Source organism: Chroicocephalus ridibundus, chromosome Z (genome assembly GCF_963924245.1).
Source record: "Chroicocephalus ridibundus chromosome Z, bChrRid1.1, whole genome shotgun sequence".
In the NCBI taxonomy this organism is placed as follows: Eukaryota; Metazoa; Chordata; class Aves; order Charadriiformes; family Laridae; genus Chroicocephalus; species Chroicocephalus ridibundus.
Window position 1 is genome coordinate 32,453,385 of NC_086316.1, and position 12,578 is coordinate 32,465,962.

The 12,578-nt window shown below is 41.2% G+C and overlaps 1 protein-coding gene across 3 annotated transcripts in view; it reads left to right on the top strand.

Annotated features, from left to right (window-relative positions):
- The window catches only part of NRG1 (neuregulin 1), a 477,064-nt gene that overhangs the window by 164,114 nt on the left and 300,372 nt on the right, over positions 1 to 12,578 (top strand). For 2 of the 3 annotated variants that reach the window (XM_063319578.1, XM_063319580.1), the window contains exon 1: positions 9,426 to 9,476. The exons of the other annotated variant lie outside the window; for it this stretch is intronic. The gene's annotated coding sequence lies outside the window, so the exon portion shown is untranslated. Of the gene's footprint in view, positions 1 to 9,425; positions 9,477 to 12,578 lie in introns of those variants that run through there. 3 annotated transcript variants of the gene reach the window in all.

The window sequence follows — 12,578 nt, forward strand, 5'->3', positions numbered from 1 at the left end:
AGATGCAATCTTATAAACTTCCTTAGTAGAGGAAAATGGGATTTATTTGCTATAGGTATGTGTGTAGGAAGATTCAGAGAGTATACTGCATTTCAATTTTGTAGTTAAAGCTTAAAGAGTGGTTTGAAAGCAATGCTTGTCATTAAACGTTTGAGAAACCTCTGCTGTAGGTTTGCATGCTGAACAGCTGTTTGCATGCTAAACAGATGAGAAGTCCATAGCTCACTTTCTGTGAGGATAACACAGTGCCTTGGGAAAGGCTGACCCACAGTGTTGTCTTGCTTGGACCATCCAGATATAACTCAGTCACTACTCGCCTTCACAAAGACTTTTCTCTGTTTTCAGAGTGGGGCATTTGTTGAGAAATTAGTCTTATGCTTCAACCCAGTTTATTCACTGGAGGAAGGTTCCTTTGTAGTGGGGATGTATGCGGGTTGGTTGGTTGTACAGCCAAAGGAGACGGGAGATGAATAAAAGTAATCGTGATCACTTCAGTGCAATGGAAGAGCAGGCATGGAGAGAAGGGGCAGAGGGATTATGAGGGTACAGATGCTACCTTTTTTGAGGACACAGGCAGTGGTTGTTCTGAAAGCGCAGATGATGGTTGGGATGTAGGAATCTGTACAAAAGCAAGACTTAAAAGTCTTTTTCAAGTGGGCTGTGAGTTCAGGTTTGCATGCTTATAGCCAGATTTTAAAAGAGCCTGGGTGACTCTTCAAAATATGTGGTCTTAGCATTTTGTGCAAACCAAGCTGCAAATAACCCAGGCTGTACCTCCCCCAACACCAAAGTCAGTGCAGTCACTGGTTACTTCGAAAAATGGTGTCCATCTATCCTAAAATTATAATAAATGTTATGGCAAGTGTGTTCAAAGAAATGCATTTTCTCACATGCAGTAGTTACTGTGTAGGTGTTCTTTGCCACTATTTGATTATTTTTCCGCAGGTTGGCCCTTTTGTCATTAAACAGAGCCACAGAGTGACTGTGGCCTGCTGACCTTTTTTTCATGACACAGTGGGTCAATCTCATTGTTCCATCACACAACCATGAAGCAAACAAAGCTACGTCAATAAGATGGGTTTATTTTTAGCTTTCTATAAGCTGCCTCCTGCTTCTTGGCTCCTATCTCTCCAGGCAGCTGGGAGATGCTGTCTTCTCTCAATGCCCCTGGTGATTGCACACTGTCTGTTCTGCAGTTTGTGTCCTTTCCTCAAGTAAAGACAAAGATATGATTATCAGCAGTGGATACCTTGAAGCTTTAGGCTCCCCAGATGAATACTCATGCCAAAACAGGTAACTGTCTGTTAATTTCCATTTCGTACACGTCTTTCTTCTCTGAAATGACTAAGAGTAGTTGCCCTGGTCCTAAAAGCCATCACATCAAGGAGCATTAGGGAGTGCATGTCACATAAAAATAGTCATAACAGATCAGACCAGACTAAGCCAAATGTCCTGTCTCCAAACAGGCACTCCTGTACAAGAAATTACAAGAATGGGGCAAGGACATAGCATTGCTTCATTGAGCATTGCCTGAATTTTCGGAAAGTAGTGGCTTTCCAAAGTGGTGGGGTATTTGTCCTTAGACTTGATCAAGTCCTCATCAAGGACTTTATTCTTTGAATTTTTTCAGTTGCTTCTAGAGCCTGCGTTTTTAAATATTATTTTTTTGTAGTATTTACAGTGCTTTTTTGCTAGGATTTCCAAAGCTGAACTACAGGTTGCATGAATAAGCATCAACTTTTTGTTTTGAAACAGATGTATTTTTGCTCCTTAATTCTCATATGAGAAGAGATGGTGAAAAAAAGATCCCTGCTTGTTTTCTCTGGGATGCTTATGTTTTCATAGACATATATCATATAATTCCTCGGCTGCTTTACTTTCTTTAGCCTGAAGAGGTAGCATTTGCTCCTTCAGGCATTTTGCCTGAAGAGTGCACACATCTTTGTATGGTGGCTCACAGAAATGTCACAGGCAAGAGAGTTTCTACCTGTTTTGAGTTCATACCAGAAAGAAAACTCTTGCAGAGAATTCTTTCCCTTAGATCTACCCAGAAGTCTTTCACAGCATACAAGGTTACTAAGCTGCACACGTTCCCTCCAAATTAAATGCACACAAAAAGTAGGCTTGCTGGTGTCACCAAGTAATTATTTTTGAGCAATGGCTGACAAATGCCAGGAACCATCTATCTCAGTGATTCCTTAATGGGAACCAAGAAGCTGACTCCATTCCCAATAGTTTGTTCTTTTCTGTTTCCGGTTTTTAAGACGGGCACAAAAATGCTCCATCCACTGCCAGTTTAAAAAACAAAAACATGCAAAATCCATCTCGGCTTTGGAGAGTTTTCATAGAGAAAGCCAGGACATTGACATTTCTCTGACTTTAATGCATTGGTTTCTGTCTGCAGCTGCCTTGAAGCCATTAGAGATAAGAGTAGTCATTCTTTATTTTTTTTGCTGTCTGTCAGTTCCTGTATTGATAATTCTGGATCCTATCAACACTACTCACAGCAGTTTTAGTTATAGCTGTGCTCCATGCTGCTCCTGAGTCATAACAGAGAGCTCTGTGATGATCTGGAAGTATTGATGTAGAGTCAGGTGATTATTTATTACACACACAAACTATGTTAAGAGAAGATTAGTAGTGTTGCAAAATGTACTTCAGTTTTAAGAAATGCGAGAATTGTGCCCGTCTGTGTGGTCTTTGGTTGATAGCCTTAAGCGTGTGCTCAGCCACTCTGCTTCACTGCCTTTCAAGTGGAGTTTTTTCAGATAATAAAGGAGCATCTGCACTGAGGGTGCTACAGCGGGTAAACCGCTTCCTTATCAGAATAAATTCCTGCTCTATAATTAGAACTACCATTAAACTATGAAGGATTTTGTGGATAAGGAGAGATTGAAAGGGGAGCATAGCGCTCCACAGGGAGAGATAGGAGTTCTCACTGCCCTGCTGTGAGGTTCCTCTGCTGAATCCTTTCACAATCATCTGGATTGTTCGTGTCATTAAAGCAGGTTGCAAGTGTTATCCTGCACTCTGACTTCTCTTTACAATCCCTTGTCCAGATGATGGTCCTAGCACTTAATAGTTCATTGTGCATAAAGCCACTGAGATACGGGCTGGGTATATACTGATAGGATGTGTTGTGGGAAGTCCACACTGCTCAGCTGGACCAACAGGAAAACTTGTAGTACCTGGACTAAGCCCTTTTAACAGACAGTGCAAATTTCAGAAATTTTGATTTCTGGTAATACTTTGAGACCTCCTTAAAATTTACTTTGAAAGAAATTTCCAGTTTTGATATTTTCTGTATCTAAAGTGGTGCTATTAAAAGCAGTGTATTGCTACTATTTTTTAAAAGCCCTGATTTACTGAAAATGACTTCAGAAACACCTGAATAACTTCAGAGTTTTTGAAAGCACTACATCAAGAGAGGCATTTTTAGACCAGTTAAAGATATTTTCAGAAAGCTTTCATGTGCTGTGGAGTTATGAGATAGAGTGGAGCAGAATCTGTTCTTCCTCTCTACAGCTATGGTTAGCTCCTCAGCTGAGATTTGCAAAGGTCCATCATCATCAACCTGTCACCACGACTGGTGTGTCTCTTACAGTGTCAATGGGATGCACAGGTAGTGTCTGCTACCACCATCAACAAGGAGGGACAAAGGCTCATTGGGAAGGGGGGTGCAATCCACGGTAGTGCAGAGCTGGCAGGTTGTGTGCTGGAATTTCATTTAGTGCAGAACAAAACCATTTCAGACCTTTAACTCTCTGAGCTGGTTGCATCTGGATGAAGAAGCTATAGATTGCTTCATTTATACACTGTCTGTCTTGATCTATTTGTGAAATTAGACAACCTGTACCAGTACTAAAATGTTCCCTGAAACAGTGTACTAACCTTTTAAAACTCATCCTGCAGACAAATGCTAAGTCCTTAGGCAATTTTCTCTTCCCCACTGCGGGCATTGGCGTAAACTGTGATTTTATTATTTATGTATATATGGCTTGTGACTAACAGTCTCAGGTTAAAAAGATGAAAATTCATTTTGTTAGGCACTGCATTAAATGAGAAAAACAAGGCAGTCTTTTGTGAACTCGCTCTCTGATATCATGATAAAACTCACAGTGGGACCTTCATATCCGGGGCTTCTAGATGCTCCTGGATGATGAATGATAATTTCAAAGGAAATGGGATGAGGTTATGGAAATGGATAACATCTGCCAAGAGAAGATGTGGTTTGTTCTCTGAGTGAAAGTGGGAGCTCGGGCAATGGAAAAGAAGATGTTGAATCAATGATTGTGTTGCAGGAGGAAAACTGCTGATTTTCAGTTGAGGTTAAAACCTGAAGCGAGCTGGAAAGCCAGAATCCCATTTCCTGGGAAAAACTGAGACTTTTTCTTCCTTGAGAAGGAAAAGCCCTTTCAAGGTTTGAGAGATTTGTTGCGCAGCTGAAGGAAAGTCAGTGATTAGGATTTCTGCTGGGCAGACCATGGGCTGAAATCTGGGTTTGTTATATCCTGAGTAAAAAGCAAGTCGCAGGAGGATTTCCTTCTGCAGCTCTTGTAAGCTGAATACAGTCCACATCAAAATATCTAACAGTCTGTAATTAGGGAGCAAGATAAAATGTCAAAAGTCCAGGTTAAAGTTCTTGGTTTTACCTCAAGATTAATCAGGGTCTTTCTTTTCAGTTTCAGTGCAGTTGATCTCTTTGATTACAGATGTGTTTGCTACTTTAGGCTGCCCCTAGTTCTCTCTGTCTGTCTCTGGCCAGCTAATTCATGTGTTGAATCCGTATTCCTTAGACCTCTGTTAGAACTTTGAGGTCTGTGAGAAATTGGTGTGGATGCATGTGCAGGGACGAATCTGGTTTCCTAAAATGAATGACATCTGAGGTGAGAATGAAGGAAGTTGTGTAGAATTTGCTGGGAAACAAATCTGCCTGGTTTTTACAAATCTTAGATGAATTAGGGTCTGTTTAGGTGTTATTGAGATAATGATGCTGTTTTCCTGAAATGTAGGGGCTGTACTTTGTAATTTGAGAGCATATTCTGGGGCTTCAGAGGAATATCAGAAATTAAAAAATACTGCAACCAACAAACATTAGGAGGGCTCTCATCCCCATTGCTTTCCATGATTGCTTCCAGCTCAAAGAGCTGATGTTGCAGGACCAGCCCTTGTGTCTGGAGATGGATGGAATGGTTAATGCTGAAGGCTCCTTGCTGGTGAGACTGCAGTGCTGTGAGGGTCTTTGCTTCTCCAGCCCCAAAGTGACACTTCCCCTGACTATGGGCCTGAGTGTTGGGTGTCACTGTCTCTCCTCAGACACAGGTGCATCACTCCATTGGGAATGCTGGGACAATTGTGAATCATTGACTTTCATCTGATGTGAGGGAAAAAAAAAAAAAAGAAATCAGTTTTAAGAAGAAATCAGCTGGTGGTGTTTGTTCCTGCAGGGGCTTTGCTTCTGCTCTGGAGGGAACTCCTTGCTGCTTGCAGCAGGTTATTTCCCTGGCTGCTCTTTCTTGGCCATGGGGCAAATCTGGGAGGCTGAAAGTGAAACACGGAATTCTGTCTCGTTTTCAAAGAGGGCTGAAGAAGCTTGCATGTGCTGGATGTTCATTTCCAGGGTACCCAGCAATTCTCTAAATTTCAGAGGCCAGATTTGTACTCATCTAGCACAGTGTAAACTGCGCTTCCAACTTTTAAAAATTGAAGAAGTATGTAGGTAGACTCCTGCTTCTTTGTTTCTTGAGCAGAAGCTATTCCCTGAAAGAGATTATAGAAACAACAATATCTGTATATGTCCTTTTTCTTGGCATTTATATCTGCCAACACAGCATCTTTTTTACTGTTTTGATTCCCCTATGATTCTATCTTGCATTTTTTGTATACTGTTCACTCCAGCCATCTCTGGTTGAATTATACAGGGCACTTGATGTGAAACCAGGCAGAGAATGTAAGGATGACCAACTCTTTCTTTTTTTTGATGTGGTGGGAAGTATCTCCCTTGAAGGTGCCCCAGTGCCTGCCAGTGATCATTGTCTCAAATGTGTGTGTTGTAAATACTGAAACTGAGGATTACTAAATGCCTGTGTGACAAACCATAAAATGATACAGGTTGGAAGGACCTCTGGAGGTTGCTTCTGCTACCCTCCCTCCTCAACTATAGTCCAGCTAGATCAGATTGCTCCACACCATGACCATATGTTTCGAATAGCTCCAAGAATGGGGAACCCATTCTAATGGAGACCTTCCTCTTTGGGAAAAAAAAAGTGTTCATGAGATCTCATGGGAGTGTCCAGCGTTGCATCTTGTGCCTGCTACCTCTCACCCTTTCTCAGTGCATTCCTGGGAAGAGTCTTTCTCCATCTTTCCTCTCCCCTCCCGTGAGCCTGATGAAGACAGCAGTAAGGTCTCTTTTAATCTTCTCTTCTAACCCTGTCTTGAAAATCATTACCTATCATAAAGAAATACAATTTTTAAGGCTCTATTTTTTTGTTTTTTCAGCAGGAATGGATCAATTTTTCAGGCTTTTATGCACAACCACAAAGGCTACTATTCTTTTTTGTCTGAACTGTTCATTGTTTATATCAAGCAGTCGTTCTCTGATTTTCATTTATTCCAAGGAGCTGAAACTGTAAATAAGACATGTTAAAAGAAAGGAAAGAAAATAGTGACAACTGCCAAAACTATAAATGCAATTTTAATTGGAAGTGGTTTTGTAGGTATACAAAAATGCTTTAGTATGTAGTATTGCTTCAGTGCTTGTGAAACAGTTTGCAGTTTCCAGCAAAGGCAGAAAAAAAGATTCACAAACTCAAAACAGCAGTGTTGACAATTGACTAGAATTAAGCATTTTTCAGCATCATTGAAAAGATAGGGTATGTGTTTACACCTTAAAAAAACACTTTTGGCTTCTTATTTCTTGCTTTGGTGATACAATCGTTCAAGAGACTCACAGAAAGATAGGATGGCAAAATGTTTTAATGCAGCATTTGGGCAGAGAGGCTTCTACTAGCCTTGCATATGGGAATTTTCAGTTTTGACATGTAAAGAAATTTTTCAAGAAATAAAGACATAGTAAAAACAGTACTGACTTACTGAAAAATGTTGGACAGTCAAAATACCTTAGTAAAGAGCCAAAGGCATGCAAAGGAGAGGGGAAAAAAACTTAGGATGGAGGAATACTAAAACGATATGCAATTAGAGGAAGCAAAGCTATTGTGAAAGCAAAAGTGAGAAAGAGCACGAATAGAGGCTGGAGATCAAAAGGACTTGGAAAAGAGGAGGGTGAGTTCTGGGAAAATCTTTACAAACAAATCTTTACTAAGTACAGCTTAGAAGTGGTCTCTTTGATAAACAGGAACCAAGTGAAAGCCTAGGTAGGTACCATGATGCTTGTTAGTAGATTTGAGAAGGCTGTTTTAGAAAAGCAAGGGAAATAGCACTGAGTAAAAAGTAGTTCTGAATATAATGTGATCTTAAAAAAAAACGAAACAACAGGCCAATGGATGACTGACCTCACTTCCCTCAGTGAGAGAATCTCTATACTCCTGTTACACGTTAAACAGCAAGAGAACAAGAGCTCATGACCAAATTACCTTTCTTGCTGATTCTCTAGGCAACTTTGAAGAGTGTGAAAGTCCTTGGGCTATTGCTGATTTTTAGTGAATAGTTGTTGCAAGCAGATTTAAGTAAAAATAAACATACAAAAGCCCCTAAGAGGCTATATTCTTCAGTCAAAGAAACTCGAAGAGTAGTATCTTAAAACATTGTACTCTGTCAGGGTTTGGAGGCATGGCCCTATATCTTGCTTTAGCTGATTCTGCTGCAAGGTAGAGACTGTAGAACTGAAATTCCTCCTCAGCCTTTGCACTTACAAGATACAAATTACTTCAGTGGTATTCTTCTGCATTTGTATCACTGCGTGAAAGCATCTGTCAGCAATAAGTTAACATTAACTGCTCTTCAGTTAGTATAATGAGCATTTCTAGATGGTGTAATCCTCATGTGTGCATTCCAATGCTTTCTCAAATGAAGAATTCATTCTGCGCGTCTCTCTGAAAAATCTTGTAACTAATGTGAATGCTGTTTTATCAACCATCCTCATTATTAAGCAGTATGTGTGGCCCAGTCAAATTCTGTGAGAACAAGTCAGGAAGGGAGATATTTTAAGAGAAATAAGAGCTCAATAAAGACAATGCTTATTTATAGAATGGTATTTAGGCTCATTCGCTGTTGCCTTAGTAGTCAGGCTGAGCCTTTGGGCTGAAGGACAGATGCCAAGCTCCTTTCCTCCTCACTGGTAAAATCTCCTGCTGTTTACATGGCTGTGTACTTGCAATGCTCATGGGTTCATTGTTTGCCCTGTAGCAACAGCACAGAAACTATTTTTATTAAAAGTTCCATGAACCTTTAAGATTGCTTGGGTTGCTCACAGTATATATAGCACATACCTGAGGGTCCTCCATCAACATTGCAGGCAAAGGGAGATCATAAGAGCTAACTTTGATACTCAGACCTTCTGCAAATGAGAAGGCAGTAAGACCAAAAAGAGGAGAACTAGATTGGAAATGTAGTGAGCATGACCGCGAATGTTAAAATACACGGACTCAGTGCTTTTCAGTCCATCTCTGGTGCCTCTTCACAGAGCAGGATGTTGGAATGAAGAACATCAAAGCAGTCTGATGCCTGTACCTCTGCACCTTCTGCGGCAGGGACTATTCCCTCCATAGCAAATTCACAAGTGCAGTTTGCTAAGGAGACATATGTTAAGTTAATAACACAGCTTTTGCTGACCTGAGTCAAACATACCCTTAATGCCAAAGAGGATATGGGTGGCACTTTTCTGAGGGAACAGTAATTCATAATGAGAAAAGCTGCCAAGCTGTTTTTTTATTGCTGCATCCAATGTCTGTTAATGAACAGGACAGCAGGGCTGACATGCTCACGTTTAATGTTCAGGTCCTACCATATTCATCTGTCCTTAAAGAAATGATGAAAGATTAAGTCAGGCTGGACAGCCTGATCTGCAAGGATCTTATCTGCCAATGAATTCCTGCATATACTGTTGCAATGGCATCACCAGTTCTGCAGCCTGTGTGCCCTCCACCCTCTTTAATGACCCCAGTACAGGGCATTTCCAGTGGCCTGACTCTCTGACAAAGCAAATGAGACCCCTTGGCAGGATTCAAGGCAACCGGCTTCTCCAGATTTCTGCTGGGAGATGTGTTGGTGTGCATGTGAGTGTGTGTGTTGGAGAGGGGAGGCATTTACAGTAAGAAGTTGTGTTAAAAAACAGCGGAGGGTGTGTGCAGGTCCGTTCAGTGATTTTATTTAAATATTCCCTTTTCTTCCCTGTCTTTTTCCCTTCCCTTACTCCTTTCTCTTCTCCCGTTTACTGTCAGGAAGGGCCACCTCTGAAGGCTCAATTCAGTACAGCCTGGCGCCAACACAGACGGACGTCAACAACAGTTCCAACAGTGAGTAAAGTTGCAACTCCTTGAAATGGTATTTGTTTATGTTCATGTGGAAGGTGCAAGAACTCTACAGAGGGCTTCCAGAAGAGGGAGAGGGTAGGTTTGTTACCCCTAGCTCTGTCTAGGTTGGAGCAGCCTGCAAATTTTTGATGTCTCACTAAAAGCGTTAGATAAAGGTAGGTTTTCCTGAAAGTTACAAGGATCCTGACATGCGAGGGCCAGTGCCAGGGCATTTTACCAACAGAATAGGCTTCCGGATCTCCTGTTATTCAGGGAAAACTGGCCACCGAGAAAGTTTAAGAAACGTCAGCTGGCTAGAGAGGAATAGGCTGGAAGCCATGCACAGACAAGGCTCTTCATTGAGTTGTTACTTTCCCAGCTGGAGACAAGAGCTGCCAGTCTCAGATTTGTATAGGAACAATGATCTGTTTTAGGACAGGTGAAGACACCTTGCTTTCAGTTTTGAGGTAATTTAGCTGCTATCACTTAGATTTTCTAGTGCTCCCTGGAGCACCTGGGTGGGGAAGACGAGCCCTTGCAAGGTATAATACGTTCTTTCTCTCTCATTATGCACGCACACAACGTTATCCAGCACTCGTGATCCCAGTCCTCGGTGGCCCCTTCTCCTGATGTGTGTGTTTAGGGGTGAAATTCTTCATGGGGTTGTAGGAGGGGAAAGAAAAACTCATTATACAGAGCAAATGAAAAATGACACCTGCTCCTCCCTGTTCCTAAGATACTCCTGTCCTATATTTTCCTTTGGTGACTCTCCTGGTACCAACAGGCTTTGGCCCAGCATCATGGAGAAGGTGGCTGGGGAAGGAGATAGTGTGTTAAAGGAGAAGTGGACAAGTGGATGGGCTGGAGGGGATGAGAGGAGGTGACAGCAAATGGAGAGGACACCAGAAGGAAAAAGAGATGGCAGTGAAAAGATCCAGAAAAAGCAGTTCTGGGTTTCTGGAACAGCAGTCTGAGGGCTGAAAATCTCACAGTGATCTGGTTTTTAGCTAAACTGTCTGGTCTGAGGTCTGTAAAAATCCTCCATTCACCCCTCTACTTCAAAGACAGTGGGAAAAATTACACCCTCTGTCAAGGACTGAGTGAGCAGACCACCAGAGCTGTATAATTTGCAGCATCTCATCCACGGAAAGGTAGTATAAAGCAGTTGCAAATTACTGCACAGTGATGGGATTAAACCTGCTTTTTCTAGCTGCGTGGTCCTCAGTGTAGTCCTAACATTTTCCACGTGTCTATTAAATGCTATGTCTTTGGTAGATTCATGAAGATACAGCTTTTTATTAATATATTTGAATATATTTGTTAAAATCTTGCTTACAAGCTGTAAATATAACTGTAATAATTTTATCATAAATGGTGCTGTCATCTGATTTTATGCTGCACAGCGAACAATGGAAAATTTACAGCACAGACCAATGTCTCACTGATCTGTGATCTTAAGCAAAGAACTGCTTGTTTCTTCTTACCATACTTCTTTGCCTCAAATGCTCGAGTGAGTCATAGTGTATTTGTTCCCTCTTTCAGTTTTCTGATGGTTTGTTTAAATCCCACAGTTCATGCAGTCTGATGGTCACTTCTGTAAACTATTGCTTGGAAGTGTTGATATCCTGGGCAGTGCATCAAACCAGATGTTTAGGCAGCTCTAGCTATCCTGTGAGCAGTTCCATGTGTCAGTAAACATGTGGAGATGGGTCTTGAGATCAACAGAAAGACTCATTGTGAAATTTCAAAATGCAGTGGAAGGACCTGGGCCTGTATCTGTGCCAGGTGGAAGTGATTTAAAAATATTTTAAGACCTTCCAAAGATAGAAGGCTGAGTACCATGGGAATTCAGGCTTATCATAGGATGCCTTTAGCAGTCAATGACTGGATCTGAACTACAACACAGGGATTACATTTTACCAGGACCTAGATGAAAAAAAACAGCAACAGCAAAAAGCCTTAGACATGTACAGCCCCATGGTTTGGGAGAGGATAACCTGCAAAGCACTTTTTGGGGACTTAAAAGTCTCTGTGAAATACAATACTCTATTACACCTTCCTTTTAGCTCACCTAGTAATCAGTCCTGTACTTGTATAGACCAGGACTCTATTTTTGGCTTTTTTTCTTTTCTTCCTCAAATTGTTAGAGCACTTAATCAAACTTCAAGATGGATTGTGATTAGATCTAAAGCCTTGCTTTGAACTGTGATTGATTTTGTTAATGTCTGCTGTGCTTCCTCTCTAGGAAGAACAGTTTGAGGCTATACTGTATGAATTTTCAGGGTAAAATTCACACAAGAAAAGCAACAGCATAGTAATAATAAGCAGATGAGCTATTAGGCAAGGATATTCACAATGCTTGGCCAATGCTTTTTTTTTTTTTTTATTCCAATCATTTGTATGTAGCTTTTCCCACTCCCCTAGTCAGATACTGGCCCTGCACGGCTTAGTGTTGAAATTATTGTAGCCATGCAATCCTTGGAGATTCCCTACAGCATCTCAAGATGTTGTTGGGACTTTATTATTATTATTATTAAGGTTGGTCTCCTATGAATAACAAAGCCTTGTACAAACTGGAAGATACAGTCTATCTAGGTGGACAGACTAAAGGGCAAGAAAAAGGAAGGGGTCTGAGCCCTGTAATAATGTAGAAACCTCCTCTGAGTGTGGGGCAGTACTGGAGTAGAGGCTGATAGAGGGTGTACAATCCTCATGCTTGGATATACTGAAAACTTCACTGAACAAGGCTTAGAGCAAGCTGATTAAACCTGAATTCATGCTTTGACCAGGGGTTGGACTCAATATCCTCCAGAGGGACCTTCCAAAAAACATCATCTTCTAATTCTATAATCTATGGCAAAGTCATGTGTATTAAGGTACATATAGCCTGATACTTGGTCTAGCACCTAAGCTGCAGAAAAAAAAACATCCTTCTTTGGAAATATGCTGCCCACCAGATGAACATTGTCTTCTGGTAGTCTGCAGTGAACAAGGGAAAAATGTGATGGAATTTTGGCATCAAATTAAAATGAAGTCTGCTGAATACACAGAGTAGCTAGAATTTTAGGAAACAGGGGCTGGAAGGTGAGCCGGCAATCTTGAAAA